Raw genomic sequence first — 11,903 nt, 5'->3', positions numbered from 1 at the left:
CATTGGCACATAGTAAGTGCTCAATAAATAGTACCTATGTGGACAATGTAGTACAACGAGGTTAAATGCCTTACCCAAAATCACACAGCATGGGAGTCTGAATTGAGAAGACTAACATGTTCCCAACATTTTTCACCCTTCAAGTGCTAGTGAGCTACGGGGAGGGTAAGTGATCCTGAGGACTTCTGATGGGGCAGTGTCAGGAAGGCCCCACAGAAGTGGTGGGTCTCAAGGTGCCCGGGCTGTCGTCATGAAGGTAACCACGGGCACAAGGACAGCAGGTGGGAACGTGGTGAATTCAAGGCTCTGCGAGAGGGTGTCCTGAGGAGGGCGAATGTTAGGAAGGCCATGCAGGGTGGCTGCAGGCAGGTGGTGACAAGCCTTGGACGCATGCTCAGGAGTGACCTGTGGGACACGGACCCCTGACTACCCCGAGAGGCAGTGTGGTGCAGGGGTAAGAACTGGACTGGGGCCAGCCTGTCTCACAGCTGGGGGCTGAGGCAGCCCAAACCCCCACTGCCTCTGCTGGGCACCCTGTGGCCACCACCCTGGGAGCACTCAGTCCAGTCTCTGGCTGTGGGGCTGCAGCCGCCCTGAGCCCCATGGTCCCTGGGTCTCTTCGTGAGGAGGCAGAACCCACCCGGTGGGCAGTGCTGCTGCAGGAGGGTCCTGGGCATGGACGGGCCCAGGCTGCAGGCTCACTTGGGCGCAGGGTGGAACCTGAATGACTGCCTGTGGCACTCGGTCTCCAGGAGGTGGCTGGAGTGAACCCCCTGGGTTCACCTAGGATGGGGCCATCTGGTGCCACCTGCCCAGGAGGCGGGGTGGGGCGGACACTCCTGGGTGGAGGAGAGGCCTGGTGGCGGGGTGTCCTGGACGCCTGCTGGGGAGGTTGGCAGGAAGCTGGGACCCTCCTCTCTCAGCCCAAGTGGCCCTAGCAGCAGGAGTGGAATGAGCTCCTGCCTCTTACTGGTCTATTTTGCCCTCATTGTGGATGCCCCGCACTTACTTGTGCCTCTGGCTCAGGGTAGAGGCCGACGGTTCAGGGGGGCAACTGGGCAGGCCCTGGCCAGCCCCGGGGTCCCAGGCCCTCGGCTGAGCAGCACCTGGCTCTGATTCGCAGGGTCTCACCTGCTCTGGCTCCGCCCATTTTCCCACACCTTCCAGCCACTCCTCCAGCCCCACAAGCACCTGCCCTTCAGTTCTGAGGAGACCAGGGGCCACCGACCCCAGGACCTGTTACTTGGGTGGCCTCACATGAACACCTCTCTGCGGCTCTGGAGTGCGGGTGCTACAGGGGATGACTGGGGACGGGCCCGACTCCCAAGGTGGCTGAGGCCAGCCTCTGCAGATCTCCTCTCTTGTGGCCTCCTTCCTCCCCAGAGCTAGTCGTCCCTTCCGAGTGGCCTGCTCACTTCCTCCAGGCTGAAGTGCTGCAAATAGCCCACCCTGCTCAATTACCCAGGGAGGGGCTCGAGGGGACAGAGAAGAACTCTGTCCCAGGACACAGCGGCCCTGTCACATCCAGCACTCCCGGCTGCCCTCCAGAGTGGCTCCCCACTCAGTCCTGGGCCTCCCTGGCCCTGCTCGTAATGCAGAACCTCAGTTTCTCCACCTTTAAAACGGGAACGATGCCAGCCACACGTGGTGTGGCCACATGCCGGTAAAGAGTCCGCCCCGTGCTCGACACACAAGTGGCCTCCCCACCCTGGTGTTCGAGGCCCTGCACATTCTGGTTGTTTGGGTGGCTGGAAGTTCAACCCTTCCTTACCCTCCCCTCTCCGGGAAGCCACCGAAGCCACAGCGATCCTGCTCCCTTCTTCCCTGTCACCTGGATGCTGTGACGTCCGTGGGGTGGCCGGGAGGTTGAGCCTTGTGAGAATGACTAAGAACCAGGAGAGGGAGAGCCGTGGGTGGCTGCTGGATCATCAGCGTCAAAACTTCCGTTGCCATCTGCAAACACGGGCCACTCCCAGAGCAGGAGGCCAGGAGGCCGGCCCAGCCTGGCTACCATGGTGCTGGCCAGGGCCACCCACGCCACAGTGGAAGGGCAGGGACAGTGCTGAGAGGCGAGGGGGTGGTGGGGGCTGGGCTGTGGTTTTCTCAGAGCTCTGGGCTTCCTTGGCCTGGGGACTCCCCTGACCCCACCTCTCAGGGATTTTCTTTCCAGCAGTGACTGATTCACTTATTGCCAGATGCCAGCATCCAGGGCCTGGACGGGGGAGAGCAGAAATGATGTCGGAGCACAGTGGACGATCCTCCCAGGGGTTGACAGCAGGGTGGGGGGACCCACCTGGGAAGTAGCTGGGGGCTTAAGAGCAGGCAGGACCCCACCTGGCCCCACCCAGCTGACAAATGCTCCCAGGCAGAGCCAGCCACTCCCCTCTCTTGACAGCCGTCACTCAGGCATCTCCGTATGTGCCTCGCAGGAGAGCCAGCCAGGGTATGGATTCCAGATCCCAGAGAAAAGCTGTAACTCAGCATGGAAAGTCGTTCTCATGCAAACATGCGGCCAAGGACGGTGTAAATTGGGTACAGCCCTTCCCAGGGCAATCTGGCAACATAGAAAATGAAAACAAAAACGCTCCGACTCTGTTCAGAAAGATTTTGTGAAATTGACAGACCTTCGGCTCCCTCCCCTCCCCCCCAGGGAGTGCATGGACTTGTGCAGTGTGTGTTTTGTGGGGGAGGAGGTGGCAATGCTGTTTATAAAGTGCAAAAGTGGAAGCTGTTTAACTCTAAGCCTGTGGCAGGGTCAGCTCAGTCAGGAAGAGCCACTCAGTGGAATATTATGCGGCCATGTAAAACAGGGACTGTTCAATAGGACCCCAGTGCTGCATGGGGTCCCAGCCTCAGCCTGGGGACTGCAGAAAAGAGCAGGCCTAAGGAGGAAAAAGCAATGCAGACAGTACTTATTATGGGATATAAAGTGAGAATAGGCACAGTAGAAATTTCTTTTTTTTTTTGTACTGGGGATTGAACCAGGGTGCTTTACCACTGAGCCACAACCCCAACTTTTATTTTTTTTAAATTTTGAAACAGGGTCGCTCTAAGTTGCTTAGGGCCTCACTAAGTCGCTAAGAGTCTGGCTTTGGACTTTGAATTCTCCTGCCTCAGCTTCCCAAGCTGCTGGGTGACAGGCATGAGCCACCAGGCCTGGCCAGAGCAGAAAACTCTGTCTAATCTGCTTTTCACCAACTGCAGCTTGTGTTCTTGAAAAAGTCATCGAATGCTAGATGATAAGAGTGTTTCATGCTTACTCTAAATTATGTCACAGCAACCCAGTGGATTAGGCACTCCTCGTAGCCCCAAGTTCATGGGAGGAAACCAGGCACTGAGGAAGCAGCTGAACCAGGTTCAAGCCCACAATCTGACCCCAAGCCCAGTAATAACCATTGTTTTCTCACCCCGCCCTTTTTGGGGTGTATGTGGAAATTGAAATTGAACCATGGAGGCACTCTACCACTAAGCTGCATCCCCAGCCCTTTTTATTTTTTATAGAGAGACAGGGTCTCGCTAAATTCCTTATGGTCTTGCTAAATCACTGAGACTGCCCTTGAACTTTCGATCCCCCTGACTCAGCCTTAGCCTCCTGAGCTGAGGAATACAGGTATGTGTCCCCACACCTGGCAACTGATGCTTCCTACCGCCTCTTTTAACTGTAGAAGCATGTCTGCCCAAGATCAGTTACCCGAAAGAAAATCTGGTCGATGCCTTTAAGTTAAGGTAGTGAGATCTGGGGGCTTTTTCTTTTGTTGGTTTCTAATTCATTGGTGCAGAAAAACCCACTTTGGTCTTTTGTGGACATGATGGCACATGCCTGGGCTCCCAGCTACTCGGAAAGCTGACATAGGAGGATCCCTTGAGCCCGGGAGTTTGAGATCACAATGGGCAATGTAGTTAGTTCCTCTCTAAAACCAAACCAAAACGAAACAGAACAACAATAACAACAAAAAAACCCAAAACAAAAACCAAAAAGCCAACTTTCCTAGCATGGGGTGGGGGTGGGGGAGGGCTAGATCCCATCCCCAGCACAGCAAAACAGAGAAAACCCAGATGGGGAGAAAAGAACGAGAAAATGGGGACCCAGGGAAAGAGGCATCGGCTTAGATGAGGGGTAGGACAGAGTTAGGGACAGGAAGCGAAGCCCTGCAGATCCAGGGCAGCTTTGGACGGTCGTCAAGACTGAGTCGGTGCGGGGGCGTGGCAGGGGCAGGGACAGGGGGCGGGGCTTATCTGGCTGTGCGGCTCCCCTGGCCATTCTTGCTAAATCTTTTTATTACCTGGTGCTTAAATACATTATCTCCTGCATGTTTGCATTCCTCTCGTGTTTTTTTTTTTTAACTACAGGAAATGATAAAGGGGGAAAAAAAAAGCTTCTGTTTGCTTTCCCCCTCGGGGTGCCCAGGGAAAGAATCTCTGCCAAATTCCTCCTCCTGGTATAAATAGGTTTTGGGTTCCCCTCATCTGAAAGTAGGGGCAGCTCTGTTAAGTCCAGCCCCTGGGGAAATGCAGAAAGGCAGCCACTGTCTGGGGCAAGGTGGTTTGATTGGGGGAGGATTGCTTTGACTTCCTGCAGGGACTTCTGAAAATGGAAGAATTGTTTCCAGTTAATATACCTTTTAGAAAGGAGGGAGCTCAGAGCAGGAAGGGGACGGGGAGAGAAAGGTGCAAGGTGTAATTTGTCCAAATATCCACCGAGTCCCCAGTGCCTGCAAGAAAAGTCTGCAGCAGACAAGGGCTAGAGGAACTTGTGTTCTTCTAAAGACCCCTGCCCCTTCACATCCTGAGAAGGACAGCTTCCTGAAAGCTAGCAGATGTGAGGTTAGGGTCTGTCCTCCAAAAAGGCTCAGAGCCCTGGAGCTGGGGAGGGCAAAGCTGGCAATCAAACTTAGTGCTTGTGAAGCTGAGTGCAAGTGGCTCTGACCTCCATGGTGTCTTCTCCAGGTGTTTCTTGGGTGTTCTTGATGGACAGTTCAGGGCTATTGGAAGACACAGGTTCTAACTAGCAGTTGATGGAGTCAGGATTACTTGATATGGACTTTTTTCTTTTTTGTACTGGGGATTGAACCTAGGGGCATTTTAATTAATTTATTTATTTAGAGGCAAGGATCTTGCTAAGTTGCTGAGGCTAGCCTTGAACTTGTGATCCTCCTGCCTCAGCCTCCCAAGTTGCAGGAATTACTGGCTGCGCCACTGCCACCTGGCCCTTAATATGGGACTCTTAACTACAGAATGTTCTCTCAGGTTAAGAAACTATTAGCTGAACACAGTGGCATGGGGCTGCGGTCCAAGTTAATTGAGAGGCTGAAACAGGAGGATTGCTTGAACCCAGGAGTTAGAGGCCAAATTGGACAACATAGGGAGTCCCATCTCCAAGGAAAAAATAAAGTCTCACTCAGGATCACGAAAGGATAAGCACCCTTTGCAGCCACAGGGTGTTCCTAACTGGCCATGCTGAAATAATTGCCTAAGGACCCTTTTCTCCCTTCCTTTTGGTAGGAAGTGTCATTAGTTCACGTGGGAATGGTCTGTTCAGATCCATTCCGTGCATCCTGTTTGCCTCTGAACTCTACGTGACCAGAGTTTCTTTGGTGGCATGCATGTGACACTGTGCCCCGTGCTCTGGTTTTCCCTGTCCATGTCAGGAAAGGGCCCAGCTGAGGGAGGGGGTGGCGTGGGTAGGAAAAGGCCAATGCACTGCTGGGTGGGGAGGCTGCCTTGGGTGCCTGGGAGGGTCAAGGATGCTGGCTGGTCTCTAAGCTTTCAGAAACTTGAAAGACAGGCTGGAATTGGTCAGATAAAGGTGAGTGGAGGCAGGTGCAAGCAGGTGAAGGTGACAGGCCTTCTGGGCAGGGAGGAAGGCACTTGCCAAAGCCTGGGGGTGATTGGATCTTAAGTGAAATTGTTAAAACTGGAAAGTCATGTTCATCTTATCTGTGCTGGACTCTGGCTTGCCATGAGGGGCAGATCAAACACAGTCTGGTTTTTCATTCCTCTTCTTGCTTCCCTCTGGGGAAAAGAACTCTCTGGCCCTTGGCTGCTTCTCTGATGGAGATGTGAGATGTGGAGGGTTTCAGGCCCTTTGAGCATAAAGATGGCCCTGCTGACTCGCGTCTGGAGAACAGGGTAGACGAGAGTATGCAGTGTTCTGGTCTCTGCATTTTGTCTGCCCCTCCCTGAGACAGCAATGCCTCTAACAGAAGGTGGACAGGAAGGGTCAAGGCCAAAGCCACTGAGCTCCAACCTGTCCAAGTTCGGTGCATTCTTTAATTCTAACAATCATTGAATAATTAGTTTTTACATTTTAAGCCAGAGTTTTGCTAAAATTTCAGAAGTGCATCCTCGTAATGGCTCCATTTTCTTTTTTTCCTTCTGATGCTTTGATGGACACAATACCTTTTTATTTACTTATTTTAATGTGGTGCTGAGGATCCCACTCAGTGCCTCACACATGGCAGGTAAGCACTCCACCCCTGAGCTGTAGCCCCAGCCCTGGTTCTTTGATCTTAATAAGCTCCTCCTTATGTCCACGAGGGCTCTTGAGCTCATGGTTCAGCTCTGACACACACTATGAATGAACTTTCTCAGGCTCAGTTTCCTCTCTTGAAAAAAATGGGGATATGATGGTCTCCACCTCATAGGGTGATCAGGGTTGAATAGGATCTTGTTTATAAAGAGCTCAGCGCCAGGCACGGTGTTTGGCTTTGAATAAATGGTATCTATTATGTGCACAGGAAAAAAAAATATGTCTGTAGTGAAGTGTTGGCAGCATTTAAGTCCAACGGGTGGGATTACGGTCTCAATGAATATCTATTTTGTAATCAGAGAAAAAAAGAACAATAAATGTTATTAATTTAAAATCTTTTTTTTTGTTGTTGTTAATATCAGTGTACTGACCCTCAAGTAAGACAAGACCTCTGGTTTTATTCTGAAACTTTAAAGACAGACGCCCCCCAACACCCCAACCAACTAAAGGGAGTTAGTTGGTCAGAAAGCTCGAGAAGTTTCTCCTCCACCCAACCTTGCAGTCCCACTGACCGCTGCTGTCTGGAGGGCAGGCAGGGAATTCAGAGAGCGCAACTGTGAAAACAAGGCCCTTCCTCCCACCAGGAAGGCGCTCCCAGTTCTCAGCGGGAAGTCTAACTCTCCAAGGAACCATTCCAGGAGCGTGACATTTGCCCTCTATCAGGACTTCTCTCAAGAATCTTGGAAAATAAAGCATGCACTAGCCCCGTTCCAGCTGGAGAATTGCAACTGTCCTGGCCTGGCCTCCAGGACGCCCTGAGGCCCAGGCCGTTGGCTCTGTCTCAGTCCAGATTCTTGACTGCCAGCCCAGTGCCTGGGCAGCAGCAGGAGGCAGACCTGACAGAGCTACGGGGCCACCTCCAGCCCGGGCCTGCCCCTCTTGGGCCATCCCCCTACCCACCCTCTCTGGTTATCTGCGGTAGCATCAGCCTGCACTGGGCTGACTTCTGAGCGCCTTCTTTCTCCTCCTTCCGCACCCTGGAGGGGCATACTGCTGCTGACGCTGGAATAAAATGCAGCCTCTGTTTCAGAGACAAAGAACAGAAAGGCTCCTCCGGTCAGCTGTCCCTCTTGGCTGGCAGGCTCCCTGCTCTCCCCTAGGCCTTTCCCGAGGCTCCCAGGTGTTTTCGCTGGATCTTAAAGGCATGTTTGACCGGGACAAACCCCAGCAGTTTCCCTGTTCCTGGATGATGTTCCTTTGCTGGGATGGGGCAAGGAAGCACCGGGGCTGGGAAGGAAGCCTGCCTAAGCTGGGCGCTGGAGCTGGTGAGAGCTTGTATTTGCACAGCAGTGTGAGTGCGCCTGTACATGTGCAGTTTCCGGAGCAAGTGCATATGTGTGTGTGCTAGGATGGGAAGAAACCATCCTAGAGTGAGGATATGAGAAACAAAGTGTGTGCACGTACCAGCTGCAGTGGGACAAAGTTTTGTACTCTTGATTTTGGAGCTGTGTGTACTAGTGTGAGGGTAGCATTGTTACAAACGTACCGCCTGGGGTGGGTGTGCACGAGGAAGCCCAAATGTTCCCGTGCACTGAGTGTGAGGGCACGTGGACAGGCATGTGTTGGTAGTCGCGGGCACGGGCGTGTTCAGGAAGGCACCAACACACGTGCCGGTATGTATGCACCAGACGGTGAGTGCACACGCGTGCACCAGCGCGTGCGGGTGTGCGGGTGTGCGTGTGAGCACCAGCCTTCGAATGAATGCGCGCGCACCACTGGCACCCCCCCACCAGGCAGAGCAGGTTGCCATGGGAACGCGCCGCTGCTCGAGTTAATCATTTCCTGTGGAAAGTGTGCGGGAGGGGCGGGCACGGGGCGGGCCGAGCCGAGGAGGCGGTGGCGTGGAGCTGCCTCCCGCCGGCTGGCCGTGCCGGGCCGGGCCGAGCCCCGGGCGCTGCGGCGACACCGGGATCCTGCCTCCGCCAGGCGGGTGAGTCGGGGCTTCAGCGGCTGAGCAGTCGGGCCCCACCCAGCCCCGACCGGGGCGTAGCAGCCGGCTGATTCTGCCCGCGGGACCCCTCCGCCGGGACCTGGTGGGGCGCTGGGAGGGCCGGGCCCCGGGACCTGGCTGTCCATGGGGTTCCCAGGTTTCTCCGGGGGAGTGGGGGCGGCCTGTCCCCTGGGATCGGAGCAGCCTGGGGACCCTGTTCAGATTGTAACTGCGAGAAAGAGCGCTTACCTACCTGAGAGCCGCTGGTCAATTAGCACCGCCCCTTCCCCTGCAGGGGTCCCCCGCACCCCCAGGACACCCTGGAAAGCTGTCCTTGAGGTCCCTCCCACCACGTCCTCTGGGTAGTTGGCTTTCCCCCTGTCAGGCGGAGGGTGGGGTGCGCCAGCCCTGAGGTGGGGAAGCAGGGCCTGGGCAGTGTCCTTCCAACACTAGGAATCGGCCGTTGACAGCTGCAGCCCCGGAATCCCGGCAGGGAGGGGGGGCCCAGAAGCTGCCCCCTGCAGCCCCCATGCCCGGTTAGAGCCACAACTCGGAACTGGGCTGGCTGGCACAGGGAAGGGGCCTGGTCCCGTCCCGGGAGATTTTTAAAACGGAAGCTGTATGTAAATTCTGAAGTACCATTTGTCACCCCGACCCCACAAGACATCTGTCTCAAGGTTGGGGGTTGTGGCCACCCCCTGCCTTTCCCGTTCCCTGGCTTTTTCTCAGCCCTAGGCTAGGTGAGTACTAGGCTATTCCCTCTGCCCTTGACAAAGTAGCCATCTCCTTGGCCAGGCAGAGTCATTTGCTAGGAATGCAGCCTCAGAATGGGGCTCTGGATTCGCAGTGATTGGACTTAAGGGACACGGGGTGGTGAGTTCTGCTGCCGGTAATGGCACCAGGGAGCAGAGGCTTTGAAATCTGGATTGCCCTGGAAAACCCAGGATGTTTGATGTGGAGCAGGGGAAGTCCCAGCTCCTGTCCAACCCTCCTGCCCCCAACTCTCCCAGAGGGACAAGCCTTTCCCAGTAGCAGTCTGGGGGTGGAGTGCTGTGAAGTCTTTCCCTCCAACTTTGTCCCTGGTCTAGGGCAGTGGGGAGGGCTGCAGCTCTGTGTCCTGGCCCAAAATGAGGGGCAGATGCCTTCTCTCCCAACCAGGCCCTCTACATTCCCCCTCCACTGGGAGCAAAGTCACTGAATAACAAAAATTTGGATCTCTGAGTGTATGCCAGCATTGTTCTGAATACTATATATGCATTGTCTAATCTTTAGACCAACCTTCTAAGGTGGAGTTGTTCCCATTTTATGGATGGTGATAATAAGGCACAGAGGCAAAGTTCCCAAGGTCACATGTCTACAAAGTGGCAGAGCCAGGTTCTGAACCAGTCCACCTCCCTACCCCATGACTCCTAGGTCCACAGAGGTCCCAGGACTCAGGTTGGGTATCAGAGGCCCATGCAATGAGGCGAGACAGTGCAGAACCTCTTTCTTGGCCTGCAACCTGAGCTTCCTTGGGATTCCTTGAAATTTTTGACCTTCACATCCCTCCAGCTGCTAAATTCAGCTGCTTTTTCCTTTTGGGGATCAGCACACACCCTTCCTCTTTCTTCCTGACATCTTCCTGGCGGCCGCTCTACTTCCCTTCCTGATAGCATAGAAAACGGTCTCCCCCACCCCTGCTGATCTTCCTCCCTTCACTGTGGAGTCAGCCCTCAGTGCCTGGCACCATCTCACCTTGGCACACAGGTGCACCTGCCTCTCCTTCCTTGCCCCTCGTGATGGGGCTGGGTTTTGCCCAGCTCTGCCTCACACAGCCTGGAGAAGGGCCAAGAGTCTGCACCTTTGGCTCTCCCCTCCACACTGCCACTTCATTTACTCAGTGGTGCTGGGCCACAATTTGGATCAGGCTCTGCCCTGTCCTTCAACCACATTCCTGTCCCCTTCCAGTGAGAAGCACCCAGGAACAGCCTACTTCAAGCTGCTTCCTCCGTCAAGGAAGGAGGAGACCATGATGCTGTTCTTCCAGGTTTTAGCTCCAAAACATCAGAGACCAAAACTTCTGGCCTCCCACCCCTGCACTCCCCCTCTACCCCACCACTTCTTAAACTCCATTCTTTCCTGCACCTCTGTCTACCCAACAGGCCAACTCCCCTGTTCTAAATTCCACAGCCTCTCAGTTCATCCTCTCCCTCCCAAACTTCCCCCAGGAGAAGGAAGTAGCTGCTTCCTCTGGCTCCCACCCCACTTCCTGAGTCTTCCTCTGCCCTCCTCTGTGTGATTCTCTAAAAGGACCCCCGGGGCTTTCTGCCCATCTTTCTTCCACATTGACATGGCCACCTGACTGTCCTTTCCTTCTCCCTCACTCTCTAGTCCCTTATGAGGACTGTGGAGTGCCCCATGCTCCTGGCACTCTCTGATTTTCCTTCACCAGCTTCCCTTCCCACCCCTGGACGGAGCCCTGGCCTCGCCTAGTTACCACGTTTCTTGCTCAACCTTTGGGGTTGTACCCTTACCTTTGGCAGCGATGGCCTTTTGCTCTGGGTCTTGGTGTCCTGACCTGACCTCTCTTCCAAGCTTCAGTGGGAGTGTTTGTGGGTGTTTGTTTCAGGATGCTCATCCAGGGAGCCATGGTGAGCTCCTGGGGTAGGTGCAGCTCAGGCCATGTGCTGTGGGCCACAAAGGTGGATGTACCCTGAGCCCTGCAAAGGATGGGGAAAGTGGCCCACAGCACAGGTAGCTCCATGGGAAGTCCCTTGGGTGTCCCTAACTCAGTATTAAAACCAAAACCAGGGGCTGGGGATATAGCTCAGTTGGTAGAGTGCTCGCCTCGAATGCACTCCAAGCTGACTTTCTGTAAGTGGCTTCACTGAATCTAGAACTGTAGCTCAGTCATCTTAAATGTCCTCAAGGCTGCTCTGCACACAGTAGGTGCTCAGTAAAGCAGTGAACGCACTGGATGTGGTGGCCCACACCTGTAATCCCAGGGACTTGGGAGGTTGAGGCAGGATGATTGCAAGTTCAAGGCCAGCCTCTGTAATGTATTGAGACCTTGTCTCAAGAAAAAAGGGCTGGGGATATAGCTCAGTGGTGGAGTGCCCCTGGCTCCATTCCCTAGTTCTGGGGGATGGGGAAAGTGAATGTTTGCCGTCTCTTCTGTTTGTTTGTTCAGTTCACGAGGGACCTGCAGGGCTCTCTCTGTTGGCCAGAGCTCCCCACCCCACCTCTGTTCCCCACTACCTTTGGCCTCCATGTATCCTTTCACACCGTGAGGGTTTATGAAGTGTTTATCTCCCTTCTGCCTGAAAGCTTTGAGGTCACATCTCCCCTAATCAAACAGAACTTCTAGGAGGAAGTCCATGGGAAGCTGCCTATGACCCTTCACACATTCAATAAATAACTATTAAATGGAGAATGAGTGAATCTTGGTGTCTCAACACCTGGCAG

At 54.4% G+C, this 11,903-nt stretch overlaps 1 protein-coding gene across 2 annotated transcripts in view; it reads left to right on the top strand.

Moving 5' to 3' along the window:
* Positions 1 to 8,374: 8,374 nt before the first annotated feature.
* Kifc3 (kinesin family member C3) overlaps positions 8,375 to 11,903 on the top strand; it is a 34,724-nt gene continuing 31,195 nt past the window's right edge. For both annotated transcript variants that reach the window (XM_071604326.1, XM_027939223.3), the window contains exon 1: positions 8,375 to 8,459. The gene's annotated coding sequence lies outside the window, so the exon portion shown is untranslated. The remainder of the gene's footprint in view (positions 8,460 to 11,903) is intronic.

This window comes from Marmota flaviventris, chromosome 18 (genome assembly GCF_047511675.1).
Source record: "Marmota flaviventris isolate mMarFla1 chromosome 18, mMarFla1.hap1, whole genome shotgun sequence".
NCBI classification, from domain to species: Eukaryota; Metazoa; Chordata; class Mammalia; order Rodentia; family Sciuridae; genus Marmota; species Marmota flaviventris.
Note: the sequence above shows the minus strand (reverse complement) of the source record. Positions and strands in the feature narration are given on the sequence as shown.